The following is a 14,268-nucleotide window of genomic DNA, read 5'->3' as shown; positions in this document are numbered from 1 at the left end:
GGTTGGTAGACAGCAACCACCCAGGGAAGTACTACCGTCCTGCCAGATGACTGTGAAACAAAAACCTGTAACTGTTTTGCATGATGGTAGGATTGCTGGTTTCTTTTTCTGTCTCATAAACACGCTAAGATAACAGGGATATCTTGCTACTCCTACTTACACTTTGGTCACACTTCATAGACACGCACATGCATATATATATATATACATACATCTAGGTTTTTCTCCTTTTTCTAAATAGCTCTTGTTCTTTTTATTTCTTCTATTGTCCATGGGGAAGTGGAAAAGAATCTTTCCTCCGTAAGCCATGCGTGTCGTATGAGGCGACTAAAATGCCGGGAGCAATGGGCTAGTAACCCCTTCTCCTGTATACAATTACTAAAAAAGAGAAGAAGAAAAACTTTATAAAACTGGGTTGCTTAAATGTGCGTGGATGTAGTGCGGATGACAAGAAACAGATGATTGCTGATGTTATGAATGAAAAGAAGTTGGATGTCCTGGCCCTAAGCGAAACAAAGCTGAAGGGGGTAGGAGAGTTTCAGTGGGGGGAAATAAATGGGATTAAATCTGGAGTATCTGAGAGAGTTAGAGCAAAGGAAGGGGTAGCAGTAATGTTAAATGATCAGTTATGGAAGGAGAAAAGAGAATATGAATGTGTAAATTCAAGAATTATGTGGATTAAAGTAAAGGTTGGATGCGAGAAGTGGGTCATAATAAGCGTGTATGCACCTGGAGAAGAGAGGAATGCAGAGGAGAGAGAGAGATTTTGGGAGATGTTAAGTGAATGTATAGGAGCCTTTGAACCAAGTGAGAGAGTAATTGTGGTAGGGGACTTGAATGCTAAAGTAGGAGAAACTTTTAGAGAGGGTGTGGTAGGTAAGTTTGGGGTGCCAGGTGTAAATGATAATGGGAGCCCTTTGATTGAACTTTGTATAGAAAGGGGTTTAGTTATAGGTAATACATATTTTAAGAAAAAGAGGATAAATAAGTATACACGATATGATGTAGGGCGAAATGACAGTAGTTTGTTGGATTATGTATTGGTAGATAAAAGACTGTTGAGTAGACTTCAGGATGTACATGTTTATAGAGGGGCCACAGATATATCAGATCACTTTCTAGTTGTAGCTACACTGAGAGTAAAAGGTAGATGGGATACAAGGAGAATAGAAGCATCAGGGAAGAGAGAGGTAAAGGTTTATAAACTAAAAGAGGAGGCAGTTAGGGTAAGATATAAACAGCTATTGGAGGATAGATGGGCTAATGAGAGCATAGGCAATGGGGTCGAAGAGGTATGGGGTAGGTTTAAAAATGTAGTGTTAGAGTGTTCAGCAGAAGTTTGTGGTTACAGGAAAGTGGGTGCAGGAGGGAAGAGGAGCGATTGGTGGAATGATGATGTAAAGAGAGTAGTAAGGGAGAAAAAGTTAGCATATGAGAAGTTTTTACAAAGTAGAAGTGATGCAAGGAGGGAAGAGTATATGGAGAAAAAGAGAGAAGTTAAGAGAGTGGTGAAGCAATGTAAAAAGAGAGCAAATGAGAGAGTGGGTGAGATGTTATCAACAAATTTTGTTGAAAATAAGAAAAAGTTTTGGAGTGAGATTAACAAGTTAAGAAAGCCTAGAGAACAAATGGATTTGTCAGTTAAAAATAGGAGAGGAGAGTTATTAAATGGAGAGTTAGAGGTATTGGGAAGATGGAAGGAATATTTTGAGGAATTGTTAAATGTTGATGAAGATAGGGAAGCTGTGATTTCGTGTATAGGGCAAGGAGGAATAACATCTTGTAGGAGTGAGGAAGAGTCAGTTGTGAGTGTGGGGGAAGTTCGTGAGGCAGTAGGTAAAATGAAAGGGGGTAAGGCAGCCGGGATTGATGGGATAAAGATAGAAATGTTAAAAGCAGGTGGGGATATAGTTTTGGAGTGGTTGGTGCAATTATTTAATAAATGTATGGAAGAGGGTAAGGTACCTAGGGATTGGCAGAGAGCATGCATAGTTCCTTTGTATAAAGGCAAAGGGGATAAAAGAGAGTGCAAAAATTATAGGGGGATAAGTCTGTTGAGTGTACCTGGTAAAGTGTATGGTAGAGTTATAATTGAAAGAATTAAGAGTAAGACGGAGAATAGGATAGCAGATGAACAAGGAGGCTTTAGGAAAGGTAGGGGGTGTGTGGACCAGGTGTTTACAGTGAAACATATAAGTGAACAGTATTTAGATAAGGCTAAAGAGGTCTTTGTGGCATTTATGGATTTGGAAAAGGCGTATGACAGGGTGGATAGGGGGGCAATGTGGCAGATGTTGCAAGTGTATGGTGTAGGAGGTAGGTTACTGAAAGCAGTGAAGAGTTTTTACGAGGATAGTGAGGCTCAAGTTAGAGTATGTAGGAAAGAGGGGAATTTTTTCCCAGTAAAAGTAGGCCTTAGACAAGGATGTGTGATGTCACCGTGGTTGTTTAATATATTTATAGATGGGGTTGTAAGAGAAGTAAATGCGAGGGTCTTGGCAAGAGGCGTGGAGTTAAAAGATAAAGAATCACACACAAAGTGGGAGTTGTCACAGCTGCTCTTTGCTGATGACACTGTGCTCTTGGGAGATTCTGAAGAGAAGTTGCAGAGATTGGTGGATGAATTTGGTAGGGTGTGCAAAAGAAGAAAATTAAAGGTGAATACAGGAAAGAGTAAGGTTATGAGGATAACAAAAAGATTAGGTGATGAAAGATTGAATATCAGATTGGAGGGAGAGAGTATGGAGGAGGTGAACGTATTCAGATATTTGGGAGTGGACGTGTCAGCGGATGGGTCTATGAAAGATGAGGTGAATCATAGAATTGATGAGGGAAAAAGAGTGAGTGGTGCACTTAGGAGTCTGTGGAGACAAAGAACTTTGTCCTTGGAGGCAAAGAGGGGAATGTATGAGAGTATAGTTTTACCAACGCTCTTATATGGGTGTGAAGCGTGGGTGATGAATGTTGCAGCGAGGAGAAGGCTGGAGGCAGTGGAGATGTCATGTCTGAGGGCAATGTGTGGTGTGAATATAATGCAGAGAATTCGTAGTTTGGAAGTTAGGAGGAGGTGCGGGATTACCAAAACTGTTGTCCAGAGGGCTGAGGAAGGGTTGTTGAGGTGGTTCGGACATGTAGAGAGAATGGAGCGAAACAGAATGACTTCAAGAGTGTATCAGTCTGTAGTGGAAGGAAGGCGGGGTAGGGGTCGGCCTAGGAAGGGTTGGAGGGAGGGGGTAAAGGAGGTTTTGTGTGCGAGGGGCTTGGACTTCCAGCAGGCATGCGTGAGCGTGTTTGATAGGAGTGAATGGAGACAAATGGTTTTTAATACTTGACGTGCTGTTGGAGTGTGAGCAAAGTAACATTTATGAAGGGATTCAGGGAAACCGGCAGGCCGGACTTGAGTCCTGGAGATGGGAAGTACAGTGCCTGCACTCTGAAGGAGGGGTGTTAATGTTGCAGTTTAAAAACTGTAGTGTAAAGCACCCTTCTGGCAAGACAGTGATGGAGTGAATGATGGTGAAAGTTTTTCTTTTTCGGGCCACCCTGCCTTGGTGGGAATCGGCCGGTGTGATAATAAAAAAAAAAAAAAAAAAAATATATATATATATATATACCTCTCACATGCTGTAGTGATAGTCTTCTAATGTTGTGCTGGGCTGTAATACCTCTCAGCATCCACGATTCGACTCATTTCCAGTGACATTTGCCAAAGTGAATAGAGTTAGTGTCATCTAATTGACTCGTGTCACCCAGTACTAGGTAAGTATTCACTATATTTCATTATGCTAAACATTTAAATATCAATAAATTAGACACATGTGCAACTCTTGGGTATCTTTATTGAGGAAACGTTTCGCCACACAGTGGCTTCATCAGTCCATACACAGGACTGGGCACGACCTACTTCCACATTGAACAAATGTGACACGACCTATGACTGCTGCACCTCTCCTGCCACACGGTTTATAAGCTGCTTCTCCGCTCATATACCGTATTCTACTCAAGATTGATGGACTGAACACATCGACTCAAGGTTGAGGGATTGATTACCTCATTCTCCTGTTCTTCAAGTTTCTCCTATGTATGGACTGATGAAGCCACTGTGTGGCGAAACGTTTCCTCAATAAAGATACCCAAGAGTTGCACATGTGTCTAATTTATCAACATGTCGGTTCTCTGAACCATTCTACAAATTTAAATATCAGCATTTTACTGTACCTTAAGACCATCAGTGAAATGACTGTGAAGTTAAAATATTACATACATTCACATGTGTTGGTGTTAGAGAGCGTTTTAGAGCCGCGTGTTTAAAACTGTTATATTTTATTGCCTAGAAGACACTTTTCAGAGGCTTCCTGTTCAAATCCCGACGAATACTCCAGCGCACCGAAGAAATTTCTGTACTTGATTCCTAGTAACTCTGACTCCACATTTACGTACAACTCCGGAGAAAAGTTCCTGGACACTTTCTCCTTTGCAGAATTAATATCAGGCAACTCAAACATTGTAAACAGGAGTAAAGACTATTTTCTGGATGAATTAACACAGCTTGCAACGACAACGGTGATTGGTTGACTGAATTAATTGCCACTACTTCCTGTGTATCTATATAAAAGTAGATTTATGAATGCAGATTTCATATCCAAAATTATAAAACCATTACAAACTATTTGAAAAGATAACCGGATATATTGTAAGGAAAGTGTAAGAGACTATCATACATCCGTCATATCTACTCAGGTGAAGCATAATTTTGATGTTAGGTAAATGGACGGAGATGCAGCTAATGTAACATTTCATTTTGGCAACGTATCGCTCTCCAGGAGCCATGTCAAGCAGATACGAACATTATAAGGACACAATATTTGACCTTTAATGACTCATGATTGACCACTGTTTTGCAGGTTGGTACGATAGATAAGTTTTCTCCTTCAGTTTGGGTTATGGTCTATCACCTACTTAACAAATAGTTTAAGACGTCATATAACCAGTAAAGAACAACGACTTATGTTAACTTTCTAGAATAAGTTATTAGGACTATTGATGCTATTCCTTGGAAAGCTTAAGAAATTGGTAAGACAAATATCTGAGTAAGAAGAGATGAATTTGTATAGGGCTTATGTAATGTTCTTATATTATATTAAAATCGTCATACACTGAAAAACCGGCAGAGTGTATGTGTTATGGTGGCTTCAGGTGTGTGGTTGGGGTAGGAGGAGACAAGAGTTACAAGTGACTGGCTGCTGGTGGGGGGTAGGAGGAGAGAAGAGTTACCAGTGACTGGCTGCTGGTGGGGGGTAGGAGGAGAGAAGTGTTATCAGTGACTGGCTGCTGGTGGGGGGGTAGGAGGAGAGAAGAGTTACCAGTGACTGGCTGCTGGTGAGGGGGGGGGGTAGTAGGAGGAGAGAAGAGTTACCAGTGACTGGCTGTTGGTGGGGGTAGGAGGAGAGAAGAGTTACCAGTGACTGGCTGCTGGTGGAGGTAGGAGAGAAGAATTACCAGTGACTGGCTGCTGGTGAGGGGGGGGGTAGTAGGAGGAGAGAAGAGTTACCAGTGACTGGCTGCTGGTGGGGGTAGGAGGAGAGAAGAGTTACCAGTGACTGGCTGCTGGTGGAGGTAGGAGAGAAGAATTACCAGTGACTGGCTGCTGGTGGAGGTAGGAGAGAAGAATTACCAGTGACTGGCTGCTGGTGGAGGTAGGAGAGAAGAATTACCAGTGACTGGCTGCTGGTGGGGGGGTAGAAGGAGAGAAGAGTTACCAGTGACTGGCTGCTGGTGGAGGTAGGAGGAGAGAAGAGTTACCAGTGACTGGCTGCTGGTGGGGGGTAGAAGGAGAGAAGAGTTACCAGTGACTGGTTTATAGAATGGGTTAAGCTATTTAATTTACCAAGGAAATAATTTATATCTACATTCTTAGGCATAAGACACAAAATATCAACATATCTGAACCATTTAACTCTATTAAGGAGGATTGTGTTAAGCTAAATGGTTCAAATATGTTGGTGATATTTTGTGTCTTATGCTTAAGAATGTAGATATAAACCATTTCCTTGTTAAATTAAATAGCTTAACCCATTCTGTAAACTTTACTGTTGAGTTTGAGAAAAATGACTCATTGCCTTTTCTAGATGTTTTAATTATTAAGGGTAACAATGAATTCAAATATAAAATTTATAGAAAACCTACAAATAACTGTTCCTATTATTCTTCACATCAAGATAGAGTTAAACTGTTTGTTTTCTCATCAATGTTTTTGAGAGCTTTACGTATTTGTAGTCCAGAGTTCATAGATGAAGAAATATAGAAAAAATTATGAAATAGCTAATGGTCTGAAATACACAAGAAACGTAATTGATAAATCTTTTAAAATTGCTAGAAATACTTTTTACAATCCAAAAAGGGACAACCAGCTTTATTCAACTAAAAATATGTTGGTTCTCCCTTACCATGAAATCTTGGCTGATATGCCTTCTCTTCTTAAGACTTTTAATATCAAAGTTGTCTTTAAAAATCTTGATACAGTAAAAAACTTCCGATAAAGAATTCCCCCAGAATGCTGACGAATGTGTCTATAAGATTTTCTTCCAGTGCATCCAAGGCCATATCACAGTGATCCAACAGTTGTGAGAGGCAGGAGCGACCTGCCCTGAACCCATGTTGCCCTGGATTGTGCAGATTTTGGGAATCCAGGTGATTTGCAATCCTGCTTCTTAGCACTCTTTCAAAGATTTTTATGATGTGGGACGTCAGAGCTATTGGTCTATAGTTCTTAGCTAATGCTTTGCTGCCACCTTTATGGAGTGGGGCTATATCCGTCGTTTTAAGTGACTGGAATTTCACCCATGTCCAAGCTACTCCTCCATAGTGTACTTAGGGCACGCGAGAGGGGTTTCTTGCAGTTCTTAATGAATACAGAGTTCCACGAGTCTGGGCCCGGGGCTGAGTGCATGGGCATGTTGTCAATGGCTTTTTCGAAATCTATCGGAGTTAGGGTAATGTCGGAAATCTGGCATACATTTATGGAGTTTTGAGGCTCATTCATGAAGAAATCATTTGGGTCGTCATGTGAGAGATTTTTACCATCCAATTGATTTTCAAAAAGTTGAGAAAGTTGTATCAAGCAAGTCCATGGTCGACAGGAATTTAACTGAATCTTGTTTCATTAAAAGCAGTTTTGAAAATAATATGAATATTTCCTTTGGTTTATGTAAATTAGATCTAATTAAAATTAATAAAATTTGGGAAGAATTTAATAATACATTGGACATATAATAAATCTTAATTCTTGGGTAGAATATTTTGTTAGTGGGATGTCGTGGAGGACCTGTCTAGTTGGGCCAGTGGGCCTGCTGCAATGTTCTTCCTTTCTTATGAGTCGGGTGTCGTCGAGCGTCAGGTGCTGCTTTGTTGTGGGATGTGATGGTGAGGTGTGGTCTAGACCCTTTATATGACTTTTTGTGATGTATTGCTTTTATAGTTCCTTGATAATGTGAGAAGTCACGAAAGTGCTTGGAATTTCACTATCCTTTCTCAGAGGTTATTTTGCATATTCTGATATCACCTGTTTACTGTGATTTTATATATCTTTCCACACTTCTTTCAACACACCGGCCGTATCCCACCGAGGCGGGGTGGCCCAAAAGGAAAAACGAAAGTTTCTCCTTTTACATTTAGTAATATATACAGGAGAAGAGGTTATTAGCCCCATGCTCCCGGCATTTTAGTCGCCTCTTACAACACGCATGGCTTACGGAGGAAGAATTCTGTTCCACTTCCCCATGGAGGATCTTATATATACATATATATATATATATATATATATATATATATATATATATATATATATATATATATATATATATATATATATATATATATATATATATATATATATATATATATATATATATATATATATATGTGTGTGTGTGTGTTTATGTATAACTGTCCCTGTGATAACTTGAAAATACCAAATTTAATTCCCTTCAAATCTTGAACGCTAATACTTAACTCCATTAGAAATTTATGCAGCACTTGGCTAGCGCATTCAAATCCGGATTTCGAATGCCCGGTACGGCTGGGAAACATTAGGAAGTGTTTCCATAAGACACCTGTTCTCCATGTTCATCTAGCAGTCAAATGGGTACCTGGGTGTTAGTCGACTGGTGTGGGTCGCAGTATGTCATTGATGTCAGCTAGGCCTGTATACCGTGTACATGTACTTGTAGTATATTAAGATATTATTATTAGTAATAGGAGTAGTAAAGAGGCCTGGGGGGCCTCGAGAAAGATATCCACCTTTCTTGGATCGTCTCGCGATCCGAGAATTATGGCAGATGTGCACCTACGTACTCACATTTCACTATTCGCTGTCGTCGAATAAGGAAGCACCTTTCTTTAAGGTCAGAAGTTACTCGGCAGAGGGTTGAGAAAGTCACTCTGCGCTGTATGACCCTGGTCAGAAGTTACTCGGCAGAGGGTTGAGAAAGTCACTGCGCTGTATGACCCTGGTCAGAAGTTACTCGGCAGAGGGTTGAGAAAGTTACTGCGCTGTATGACCCTGGTCAGAAGTTACTCGGCAGAGGGTTGAGAAAGTTACTGCGCTGTATGACCCTGGTCAGAAGTTACTCGGCAGAGGGTTGAGAAAGTCACTGCGCTGTATGACCCTGGTCAGAAGTTACTCGGCAGAGGGTTGAGAAAGTCACTGTGCTGTATGACCCTGGTCAGAAGTTACTCGGCAGAGGGTTGAGAAAGTCACTGCGCTGTATGACCCTGGTCAGAAGTTACTCGGCAGAGGGTTGAGAAAGTCACTGCGCTGTATGACCCTGGTCAGAAGTTACTCGGCAGAGGGTTGAGAAAGTCACTGCGCTGTATGACCCTGGTCAGAAGTTACTCGGCAGAGGGTTGAGAAAGTCACTGCGCTGTATGACCCTGGTCATATCATGTGGGAGTTCGATACGTGGATTAGGGTAGAAATACTCACGTAGGCTGTTATACGTATAATTACTGAAATGTGGACAGAGCCCGCAGCCGTACCTATCTCCTTGGCTACACTCGTAAAACTGACTAGCCGTCTGGCCAGTACCCCGTAGTGGGTGTTTTGAAATAGTGTCAGCTCAGCACAATATGAAGACCGTGACTCAAGACGGTTGGTCGTTGATTCAACGGACGGTTACTGGTAACTGGTTACTACTGAGACTGGTAACTGGTTACTACTACTGAGAGCTCGGCGACGCTAACGTATGTCGTCCCGACATACAACTAATACAAACTAGAGATGGCAGGTACGGCTTGGGCTGATTCTATACAATGTCAAAGTACACAACATTAACATTATAGATACATAAGTAGAACATTGGAATGAAAGCTTACGTAATTGAACTGTAATGCAATACAAGGTATACTATAGTACAACTTAAAACTCAACAAATGAACAACGAACTCAACATTGAGATTACAAGTGATAAAAACAAAAATTTTGATCGATCGATCTGTATTCATGTGATCTACGGATTCTGAGGAAGGAATATATACAAAGAAAGAGTGTTTAACAGAAAGGCAGATTCGGTGCACGCAAATCTAGACTGTTAACTCTCAGAATGCGGAGAGAACATGAACACAAAAAAAAAAAAAAATTCTTGAATACTGATAAGTTGATACTGTAATTATTCATCTATACAGGTTATTTACATTTAACCCCAACTCTGCTAGGGTAAGATTGGCATATGCAGAATGGGTGTCATCTCTGGGAGGATCAAACTCTGTAGCATTGGCTAACTCATGCTGTATTTGAGGCAAATCTGAATTGGAAGTTACAAATGATACTTGAGGATTTCTCAATACCTGTCGTGTACGTAGGGAATAACGACATTCAGGTTGATCATCTGACTGAGTATCAGAGGAAGAGAGTACAGGATCAGGAGGATTGTCAGAGTCTGTCACATTAGTCTGGGTTGGAACATCATTATCATCACATACTAACTTCATATGATCCAAATGCGATTCTTTATACTGACCAGTACTAATCTCTCTAACCTTATACTTATTTCCAGTGATATGTTCAACTACTCGATAAGGACCAACAAACCTTTGATCAAGCTTTGGCATTGCAGACGTTTTGTTAAAATTAGTCAGCATAACTCTCGAACCTACTTTGATTTTGGATGGCTTTACTCGGGTATTTGCGACTCTTGTAAATTCAGCTGTTGATTTATGAAGTGTTTCACGGATTCTTCTAAAAACACTTTGAGCTAAGCTGGTACGAGTTGCTACGAAATCATCAGGGTTATAATTTGGTTTCGGATTAGAATATAACAACTCATAAGGCAAACGTTTATCTACACCATACAATGCATAATGTGGAGTGTCACCTATAGAAACATTGTAAGCAGAATTTATAGCACACTGCACATCAGGTATAACTTCATCCCAAGTTTCACTGTTGGGATTGATAGTGGCTCTCAAGACATCAAGTACTTTCTTATTGGTTCGTTCCGCTAACCCATTGCTGGCAGGATGATGAGGAACAATGGTGGATTTAGAGATCTTGTACAAGGTACACAAATTTTCAAGAATTTCATTACAGAATTCACCTCCATTATCTGTTACTAGGGACTTAGGGGTGGTATGCCTGCAGATAATGCGTTCTTTAAACGCTTTAGCTACTGTCTCAGCAGTCTTATCTGCAATAGGAACTAACTCGCAATATCTGGTGAAATGGTCTACCATAACACACAGATGTTTGTTGCCTTGGAGGGAACATTGGAAATTAGTTAACAAATCTAGCGCAACTCTTTCCCAAGGTTCGCTAGTAGTTGGATACACTTGGATTGGATTGGGACCATTAGCATTGCCTTTATGTTGCATGCAGACACTACATTTCCTAACATACTCAGAAATATCAGTTGCCATTCGAGGCCAAAAGTATTTCAATCTGGCTTGTTTTACTGAACGATCCATACCAGGGTGTGCAACACCTGGTACATCGTGAACTAGCTGTAAGGCTACATTCACTAGTGACTGTGGAATTACTAACTGGTATACTCTTCTGCTTGGAGTACCCAACTCGGCTGTTCGATACAGTAATTCTTGGTTCATGAGAAAGTCACTGATGGGTGCTGGTGGCTTCACATTCAGAATAAGATCTTCCTGGAGCAGGAATCGAATCACACCAGACCACATGGGATCTGTTCGTTGAGCATTCTTTACATCTTCAGCACTAAATGGAGGGTCTGCAGTTACTATACTAACATGTCGCGATAAGGCATCTGCGACTACATTTGACTTGCCAGGTAAATGCTCAAAGGTGGGATTGAACTCTTGGATAGTCAAGGTCCATCTAGCTAACCTTCCAGTAGGTTGTTTGTTCTGGAATAAGGGTATCAGTGGAGCATGATCTGTCAAGACATGAACAGAGTACTGATAAATAATGTCTAGGAAGTGCTTTAAAGACCATACTATTGCTAAAGCTTCTTGCTCAGTTACTGTATAATTACGTTCAGCCTTTGTAAGGACTCGGCTAGCAAATGCAACTGCGTTGTACTTGCCATCGGTCTTCTGAGCTAGTACGGCACCTATGCCAATTGAACTAGCATCAGTTGTCAGATAGAAAGGCTTAGAAAAATCTGGAAATTTCAAAATTGGAGCAGAAGTTAGCTTTTCTTTTAGAGTTTGGAATGCTCTTTCTTGACGGAAGGTCCAAACAAAAGGAGCATCTTTCTTAAGCAACTCAGTTAGAGGAGCAGCTATGGAAGAAAAATTGGCAATGAAAGCTCTATAAAAACCTGCTAAGCCCACAAAGGATCTTACGGCATCAGCAGTTTTGGGAGTTGGAAAATTTAGTACTGCAGTTACTTTACTTTGGTCAGTCGTAACCCCTCTAGGAGTGACTACGTGACCAAGAAACTTAATTTCTGATCTGAAAAATTGACATTTTGACAGTTTGATCTTTAAATTGGCTTCTTCAAGCTTACCAAGTACTACATCAAGTCTTTTCAAGTGTGTATCCACGTCTTTAGACATGACGATTACGTCATCTAAGTACACCATAAGTGCATTACCTATGAGACCTCTAAAGATATTAGTCATGAGCCTTGAGAACGTGATAGGGGAAGATCGTAATCCAAATGCCATTCGGAGGTAGTGATAATGACCTGTAGGAGTGGAGAATGCGGTTAGCTCTTGGCTGTCCTCGTGAAGAGGGACTTGCCAAAACCCTTGTAACAAATCTAGGGTTGAAAAGACTTTGTTATCTCCAATATTACGTAAAAGATCACCCAGTACAGGGAGTGGAAAGCGATCTGGAATGGTTTTTGCGTTTAACTTCCTAAAGTCAATTACTGGACGCCAAGTACCATCCTTCTTAGGTACTAGTATCAAGGGTGCATTCCAAGGGGAATTGCTAGGTGCAATAACTCCATCATCAAGCATTTGATTGATCAATTCTTCTGCGACAGCAACTTGTGAATGAGGCATTCTGTACGCAGGTATGTAGATAGGTCTAGTACCAGGTTCAAGTGGAATACGATGGGACAATAAGTTCGTTATACCCATCTTCTCACCTGGTAAAGCAATGGCTTTACGACGTTTGTTCAGCAGAGTCAACAAACGCTTGACTTCATCTGGGAAGTCAGTGGGAGCTAAGTCTTTCTCCTCAACTGGTGGAACAGATTGATCCAGTGAGGTGGATGAGGTCTCCCCGGCAGAAATAGCACCGACCCACTGGTCAGGTGACAACTCATCCTCTACCTGAACAGGGTAAGGATAGTGAACAAGGTCAACAAGATTGGTATTTGCTCTAAGGCGAACACTGTGACCAGAAGTGTTGGCCAGGTAGAAATGGATCTTACTATCTCTTACAACATGTAAGGATGGTTCAACAAATAGACCTTTTACTTTGCAGGAATCACTGTCAACTAGGACGTTATCACCATCTGGAACACTAGGAACAACTACAGACACTCTAGTGAGAGCACTAGTTGCAAGTAATTGTTTTCCGACAAGGCGTCCCCTGTGGAGAAACTACTACTCGAACTAGCAGGCATTGCAGGGATAGGTTGAGCACTCAAGGCAATCTGAGCGTCCTCGGACACTTGAGGCATCGGACTATCCAGCAATTCTGAAGGTATAGGTGGAACACTGATGGGAGTGACAGAATTACCAGTGCCTGACCGCTTGGGTACGCTACTGGAGAATGCATTAGCTTGTAAGGACTTAATCCGTACATCATACTCTGCAGCAGTATAACAGATTTCGGATCCAAGCTGGTAACCCCAGAATGGAACGATCAAGTCGTCAATTTGTGCATGCCATCGATAAGGGTCGAGCACAATGCGTAAGTCTCGCATGGAAGCAAATCCCAGTAGAAGGTCACCAGGGAAAGTAATCTGATCGACAACAAGGAAGGAAACAGTGAAGTCTCTACCTTGGATAGAAAAGGTTAGGGCAGTCGTACCTCGGACACGCAGGTGAGAACCAGATACTCCACTAAGGGAGGACACAGGAGTCGGTTCTACGAGAAGGACATGTCGTAACTTCTTATCTTTAAACAAACTAGACCTAATAATATTGATTTGCGCACCAGAGTCCATGAACAATTGAACGGGCGCATTATAAACAGATGCTTGCACTATAGGGCCTATGGTTGCATTGGAAGTTATGTGCAAACAAAAAGGTGGATTTTCATCAGAAAAGACTTGTTCTACTCCATCCCCAAAATCATCTATGTCAGAGACATGTGAAGCAACAACCTCAGCAGGGTTGTCATTCTCGAGACTGCTTAAGGCTTCAAAGGAGTTGTGAACGGGGATGGTGTACTCATTATCACCTACTGTCACCATGGGACGGTTTGACTGGGGCGCTCGAATTCCCCCGAATTGGAAGAACGAGGCTGGTTCTGGTTAGTTTGAGAATTGAAATAATGAGCCTGATTCTGGTTATTTTGAAAACCACGAGATCTGTTTCCTCGACGGGTTCTGCGGTTGGAACGACCACGGAAAGATCTAGAGTACTGAAGGTTATAGAGAGCATTACACTCAGATGTGTCATGTCCATGTATTCTATGATAAGTACAGTAGGGAAGATCTGAGTACTCATCATCAGTACGACGTCTCTTAGGGTAACTATCAGGACAATTAATTGCAATATGGCCACGGAAACCACAGTTGTAACAATTCCGCCGACTATGGTTACTGAATGTACTATGAATACTACGAGGTGTATAACGACTCTGTACACTGGTTCTTGGTGATCTCTGAGATGATTGACGAC

The 14,268-nt window shown here is 41.3% G+C and overlaps 1 protein-coding gene across 1 annotated transcript in view; it reads left to right on the top strand.

Moving 5' to 3' along the window:
• Positions 1–3,600: 3,600 nt before the first annotated feature.
• The window catches only part of LOC128686307 (facilitated trehalose transporter Tret1-like), an 80,095-nt gene continuing 69,427 nt past the window's right edge, over positions 3,601–14,268 (top strand). The window contains exon 1 of the mRNA XM_070091487.1: positions 3,601–3,759. The gene's annotated coding sequence lies outside the window, so the exon portion shown is untranslated. The remainder of the gene's footprint in view (positions 3,760–14,268) is intronic.

The sequence above is a fragment of the Cherax quadricarinatus genome, chromosome 35, assembly GCF_038502225.1.
Source record: "Cherax quadricarinatus isolate ZL_2023a chromosome 35, ASM3850222v1, whole genome shotgun sequence".
Taxonomy (NCBI): Eukaryota; Metazoa; Arthropoda; class Malacostraca; order Decapoda; family Parastacidae; genus Cherax; species Cherax quadricarinatus.
Note: the sequence above shows the minus strand (reverse complement) of the source record. Positions and strands in the feature narration are given on the sequence as shown.